The sequence below is a fragment of the Anopheles coustani genome, chromosome 3 (assembly GCF_943734705.1).
Source record: "Anopheles coustani chromosome 3, idAnoCousDA_361_x.2, whole genome shotgun sequence".
NCBI lineage: Eukaryota > Metazoa > Arthropoda > Insecta > Diptera > Culicidae > Anopheles > Anopheles coustani.
The window spans coordinates 10,187,658-10,194,045 of NC_071288.1; positions in this window are offsets into that span (position 1 = coordinate 10,187,658).

The following is a 6,388-nucleotide window of genomic DNA, read 5'->3' on the forward strand; positions in this document are numbered from 1 at the left end:
AAAGCACACGCGCGGTGATCCGGTTGTTAAATTATTCTTTTCCTCCACCAGAATGTTCCATTTGGCCAGTGATCGTGTGGTAGCGTTGCGGAATATGGGTAGGATGCAAAAGATCGTATATTATATGGATACGCATACGGATAAGCTTGTAATGCAAACCAGATTCAACGTGCGGCGCAGCATAGACATGCCAGTGGATGGCGGTACATAAGTATTTATTGACTAAGAAGACAACAAAACGGCCTTTCAGTGACGTTAACGTAACTATGGTAGCTTTTTTATCTCTAGCGCAGCGGACCTGTTCGATTGTAACGTTGCGTCGAGGGAGCCCGCAAACCAGAACCCGTGATATAATTTTAGAAACTCTCCGAACATCCTTCGTTGACGCCATTACAACGGTTGGCGGTTGTGTTTATTTTGCTTATCCACATGTATGGTTTGGTTTTGGAGCAATTAATTTTGATAGTTCTTTTTTGTTTATTCGTTCAGAAAGGCATTTGCCGCCTTTGACATAATGTTTTCTTTAATGTTTCGTTTAAAAAACATCGTTTTGATAATAGTTGAACAAACAGTAACGAGTTTTGTAGATGGAAAAAATATTTTCCTTACTCGTGATAGCCAAGGTTTCTATAAGTTTGCACAGCTCTAGCATCATCAGCTAGTCTCTAGCAACCGTGGTTTCAAAGCCATCTGTCTACACCTCGGTCGGCGGCACAATTTTTGCAGCCACCTTGGTCGATGGCCTTGCAATTAAGCTGAGCGCCCTCTGGTGAGTCCAGACTCAAAGAGAGAAGGTTGAAATATCTCACATTTCTAGCCAAGAACGCCACCGTTGTCATGTGCGTAAGGAAAAGGAAACGGAGGAGTTGAAGGAAATAATAAAAACGAAATGCTTTTGTAAATAGTAAATTTTAAAATATTGTCGTACTATTATTTGCTTTCAGCTTTATACATCCGAAAAGCATCAGACATCCCCAAAATGGTAGATTAATATCCGACAAAATTAAAATAACTAACAGAATACGACATTACCGTATGAGCCCCAATAAAAATGGACCCCTGATTTTACGATACATTCGATATTCTTCATTAATTAGCGCATTTGTGGTCCACAAGCTGCCATCAAGGGAGCTGCCATAAATTTAACGACAGTGATATGAAATTGCCGATGGATTTTTCTCGTATGTTCGTACCGTCATCTAAGCAGCATGCCAACATCAATCGAAAAAGAAAACGGTCGTTTGCAAAGCAAACATCAAGAGTCCTTGCACGAAACAATTGACAACACCACAAAACGATACGGAACGGAGTATGATAAGTTTAAGCCGATTGAAGCTTTACTAAATATTGTGTTCGACTTGATCGCATCATTAGAGTGGTACAACGATATGACAAGAGTACAAAAGACTTTTGTATGGCAACAGGCAAAAGGTGAGGGTAATATGTGATAGGCTTTTTGGTAGGCTTCCATGCAGGATTTGTTTTCGTTTGGTTTCATTTTGTTTCGGTGAATAGCTTCTTAATTTTCTTTCCTTTTGTGTCCCTTTCGCTAATATTTTAGGCATGTCAAGATTATTTCAAACCATGATTGAACAAGTTTATTTAATAATACACTAAAACATGCTGAACAAAATGTCTTTTTGATACCACAAACTGTTTGTATCGTTCCAATGTAGCAACCCCAGTGGAGAAGAGTAGCTTCTTTTGCGCACGTAATATTTACAATCTTCCAACAGCAAGCATTAATTAGATGTCGTTTTAATTTACTCTGCACTATTTATTACAAAACTTTTCCCGATAGAAATAATTACCTTAAAGGGAATAGTGTGAGATGGAACTTTTGCTTAAGAAACTCCGCACAACCTGTTGGTCGGCAACTGTTTACCTCCAGCCTACGATTAAAGAGCGTTACCGGTGGTTAATTGCCGTTTACGACCGTTCGTATTTCCACTCGCCGCCGGTGTGTCATTTGTGCACCGGACACAGACGGACGATAAATTGTCTACGAACGCTGAAACTAGGGAGAATGTTTTCATCCCCCCTTGGAGTGCGGAAAGCAAAATGGAAACCGATACATACGTTCCGGTGCTAGCGTGAAATGGCGCGAGAAGCGATGACCGATTTTGGGAGAGTGAGTGTCGAACGCTCGCAGCGGGCTTTGAGAAATGGACAAACAGGTGGAGCTCAGTTTCGTTTTGGCGGTCTTATGGAGCGGTTCGGTCGACCCTCGCACGTCAACGCTTAGCGTCGTCTTCTTGTCGCGTTCGGTTGGTCGCAAGCAACAAGTTCTATCCGATTCGCGGACAACGGATGAGCTGTGGTTTCCCGTCCCTCGTAGCGGTGGAAAGTGATCGAATACTTTTCCATTTGCGTTACGAGCGGGGAGTGTTTCGAAACAAACCGCATGCATCGGTTGCAACTTAATGTGAAGTGCATCATGCGGTAAATGCAATTTCTCGGAGTGATATCATCATGTGAAACTGGTGCGTCCCCGAACGATTTCCTCCGATTTCAGTCGGGAAACTCCTGAACTCCCCACCGCGGACCTGGGCGAGGTATTTGTGGGGCTCGTTAAGTTACCTTTAGCGGAATCGTGCCGAACCGACCACGAAGTGATAGCTGCTTGTACCAAAGTTTATCCGTTCGCTTCCAAAGGAAATTCCCCTCCCCACTCCACCTTTTCTCCCCTGGGGTGCGGTTGGAATAGTTGATTAATGCAACAGCAGTAAATTCCGGTGTGCTGCATTCCAAACCCGATGCAGTGGATTTGGAGAGGATTTGACGGCGCGGAAGGGATGAAAATGATTTGGTAAGTAACGAGATTTCACAACCCGGTCCGAAGAGGCATGTTGTCAAACGATGGAATGGTGTTTCAAGAATGTGGAACGGATCAACGTCGGAATGCGGCGTGATTGACGATGAAAGGTGTTCATCCGTGTAGTACTTTGAAATGAATTGATTGGTAATGGATTTTCCAAAATTAGCATCTCGAAGCCGTGCAGTTTAGTGGTTGTTTTAAAACAGAAGGATCGCTGCGCACGTCAGTATGGACACTTGAATGAGTTCAATGTACACATCTCGACTTCATGAAAGCAACGGCCGTTGAATGGTGAAAGAGTTAAATTTAAATCACAAATGACCAGGCGCCTCCATCGGGGTTTTCCACAGGAGCACGTGCATACCAGTGTTGTTTTTTTTGATTTCTTCTTTGAGTGGACGAACATGGTAAACACGTACGGTGTAACTTTGTCCACATACTTCCAGTGAATGCAACGACTGGCAGCAATTGAAAGGAAAAGTTTTAATTAAGTTAAATTATGCTCACACCGAGCGCTCACATGCGGCAGTGAAATGATCTCAGTAGTTCGTGGCAGATTAATTCTAGAAATGAATGGTGAGGACGGTAAAGTGTTTTTCTGAGGAAATTAAAATTTAATAAATTTTTACGCCTGGTTGCATGAGGATGCTGGAAAACGACGGGAGGTTCAGAACCGAATGTTTCCAGCGTTTAATAGCCATCTCTGGCATAACCTTTAATGCCAAGGCATGAAACGAGCGAAGCCACCTCTAGGCCTTCTAACCTTTATGAACAAAATCCTATTACCCCTTTTTTTTTCAAAGAAACCCCTCTTTGTCATTTTCCTTCGACTCGAAAGGCCTTGCGTGTGCGTAATTCTCGCTCGACGTTGGGTACGAGCGTGCCGTCACGGTACATCAAAACCGTTGTTCAACCGTCCTGCCACCGTGGGTGATAAATTGCCTGGCAGTAAACCAAGCCCCCTTCCCTCCTCTGGGAGGCTGTTTTCCTGGCACCAGGAAGCCCCGGAAAATTTCGGCACACCGTTTAGCGGTAAGCCGGTCGGTGCTGATCGGAAAATCCAATCACGTCCAGGCGAGAGTCGGCCGCAAATTTGACCGGGGAGTCTACGACTGTCGGATGTCAACGACGCGCGAGGACGATTGGAAGTTCTATCTGTCAACACACCTGAGGAAAGCGGGTTCCGATGAAGGGAAAACTAGGAGGTGGATTTGGCTACACAATCCGTTCGGCAGATGAAAACATAGGTCTTCTATTATTCCGGTGTTTGTTTGTACAATCCAACGTGGACCTATGGCAGTCAGAGTAAAACGAAAAAAAAACAATCTATCTGACAGAATAGAAAAATAACGAACGCCGCTGAGTTTTGTGATGTATGATAAAATCCAGCGTTCGAATGCTGTTTCGGGCCAAGGGGGAATGTTTTGCGGATTGCGTAAACACAGGTTGTTTGAAACAACAAAACGGTCGGAGAATGAAGATGATAAATGAAACCATGACGCGAGCGCGTTCCCCGTTTCCGGTTGCCCAACGTGCTGGATATCATTGAAGGTATTTAATTTCTCCTGAACTTTTAAAGATATTGGCTCGTATTTCAAGGGTCTCGTGAAATAAAAATACCCAGGTTGAACTGTTTTCGGTTGTTTCTGCCGATCGCAGGAGAAAGTTTTCTGCCTCCAATTGGTGGACAGGGCAGGGTGGGTGTACTAATGGAGCCAGGGACGAAATAAGCAATCTGCATCCTCATTCTGGAATCGCTTCAAAGTATTCGCATCATTTCATTCGTTGCTATTTGATCCCCGAAGGACTCGCCATTTAGCATTTGAGGAGGGACGTAGCAGGGCATTCAAGACGATCTGATGCTGTGATTCCACATGATCGGCGATTGGCGCTGGCTGGAGAGTGGAAGTGACTGAAGGAGGTACCACCTCTGCATCCGTGCGTCCGAAACCAGAGCTCATTTTCGGTTGATTTTCCTCAAAGAAGCTCATCCCCGTTTTCCGTTACAGAAGGTAACGGTCGAAAGAAAATTGAATCAAAACAATGGGTACACATTCAGACACAGCATTCTTGGGCATCCACCAAAAAGAGTAGCTCAAGAGAAAATGATTCCGATTTTTTTCCCAAACGCAACCGCTTGCGAACCGACCTTCACGGTATCGTAAATTGAGTTGTGCTGAAAATATTATCTTTCCCATCCAACCAAGCTAACAACGAGGATAATGCTTCGCATTCGGCGGACACGGTTCGCATGTGCGTTCCGCTAGAAAGCGATAGAAAAGAAAATCGGGCACATCGAGAAGGGAAAACCAGAACTCGGAAAGGGGCCAGTAACGCTCCGTTGCTACCGTTTTCCGTGCGCCCCCATATGCTCCGTTCTCACGGGTATTTTCGTTTCGTGCTCATTCTGTCAATCGTGACTTGGAATTGTTTTTCCGATTGCTTCTCACTGGCCGGATGAACTTCGCTCGGAAAGGCAATGGAACGAGGGTTGGCGAAAATGGTTCCTTTTTCCACCTCATCAGCACTGAAGGAATCTTCCGCCTCAAAAGTGGATCTGTGTGGCGGGGTTGGAAAAGCTAACGTGCGATATGTGGTGATCTGTTTGGCCAGGATGTGATAGTGCCGATGAAGGTACGCATCCGGTAGACTTCACTAATGATCTGCGGAAGCACATCATGCGGTGTTCATTGCAGAGGCTCCGTGTTCATATATTTGTTGCTCGATTGCAGCATGCAAACGGTCGATTGGCGGTCGGACGAAATTCTTAAGCACGAGGGAATTACTTCGTCGTGTTGTCAACTTCCAGCAAAGATTCGCTTGGACGCTCGTGTCTGCTTTGACTGCGAAACGAAGCAAAAAAGTACACTCCCTTTCTTCTAGCGGCAAAACGGTCAGAATGTTGCAATCTTTTAAATTGTTTGAACATATTTCTAAACAGCCCACTTCTTAGAACGAGGGTAGGTTTAAGGATTCCATTGGAAGTAGGAAAAAAAAGTAGACCATAGAAGGGAATCGCCCATCCGTGGGAAGGTTGTTCGTTGATAAATGTCTTCGGCAGACTGGCATAACGACTGGCAATATCCTACGGCACGTCAAGAAAATCAACAATATTTTTTAAATGTTAAACCAACCAGTAAAGTATTAAATTAAAATAAATTTATTCCTTCTTTCAACAGGTTTACATTTTCCAATGTATTTTGTGAGTGGAATGCTGTTGTGGAATAATTTGTTTTGGTCTTATGCTAAACTAATATTTTATTGTACATAAGATAACATCTGTTTGAGAGGGAACTTCTCTTTCATCCGTTCATTGTAAATTAAATGAAGTATCATATCACTGTTTATCTATTCGATATTTGTGGAAATAATAAAAAGCTCTTTTTTAAGCCGAATCCAATAACACTGTCTGTTGAAACAGAAAGTAAAACCCAAACTGACGGCCCCGTTTGCAAACGCGTCTCGAGCAACACGTTTCCTTCGTGGAAACGGACGAACGATGCCAGCCCTGTTCCGCAAACTCAGCCCCAGAAGGGACCGTAAACACATTGCCTGTTTACCTTCGCCATT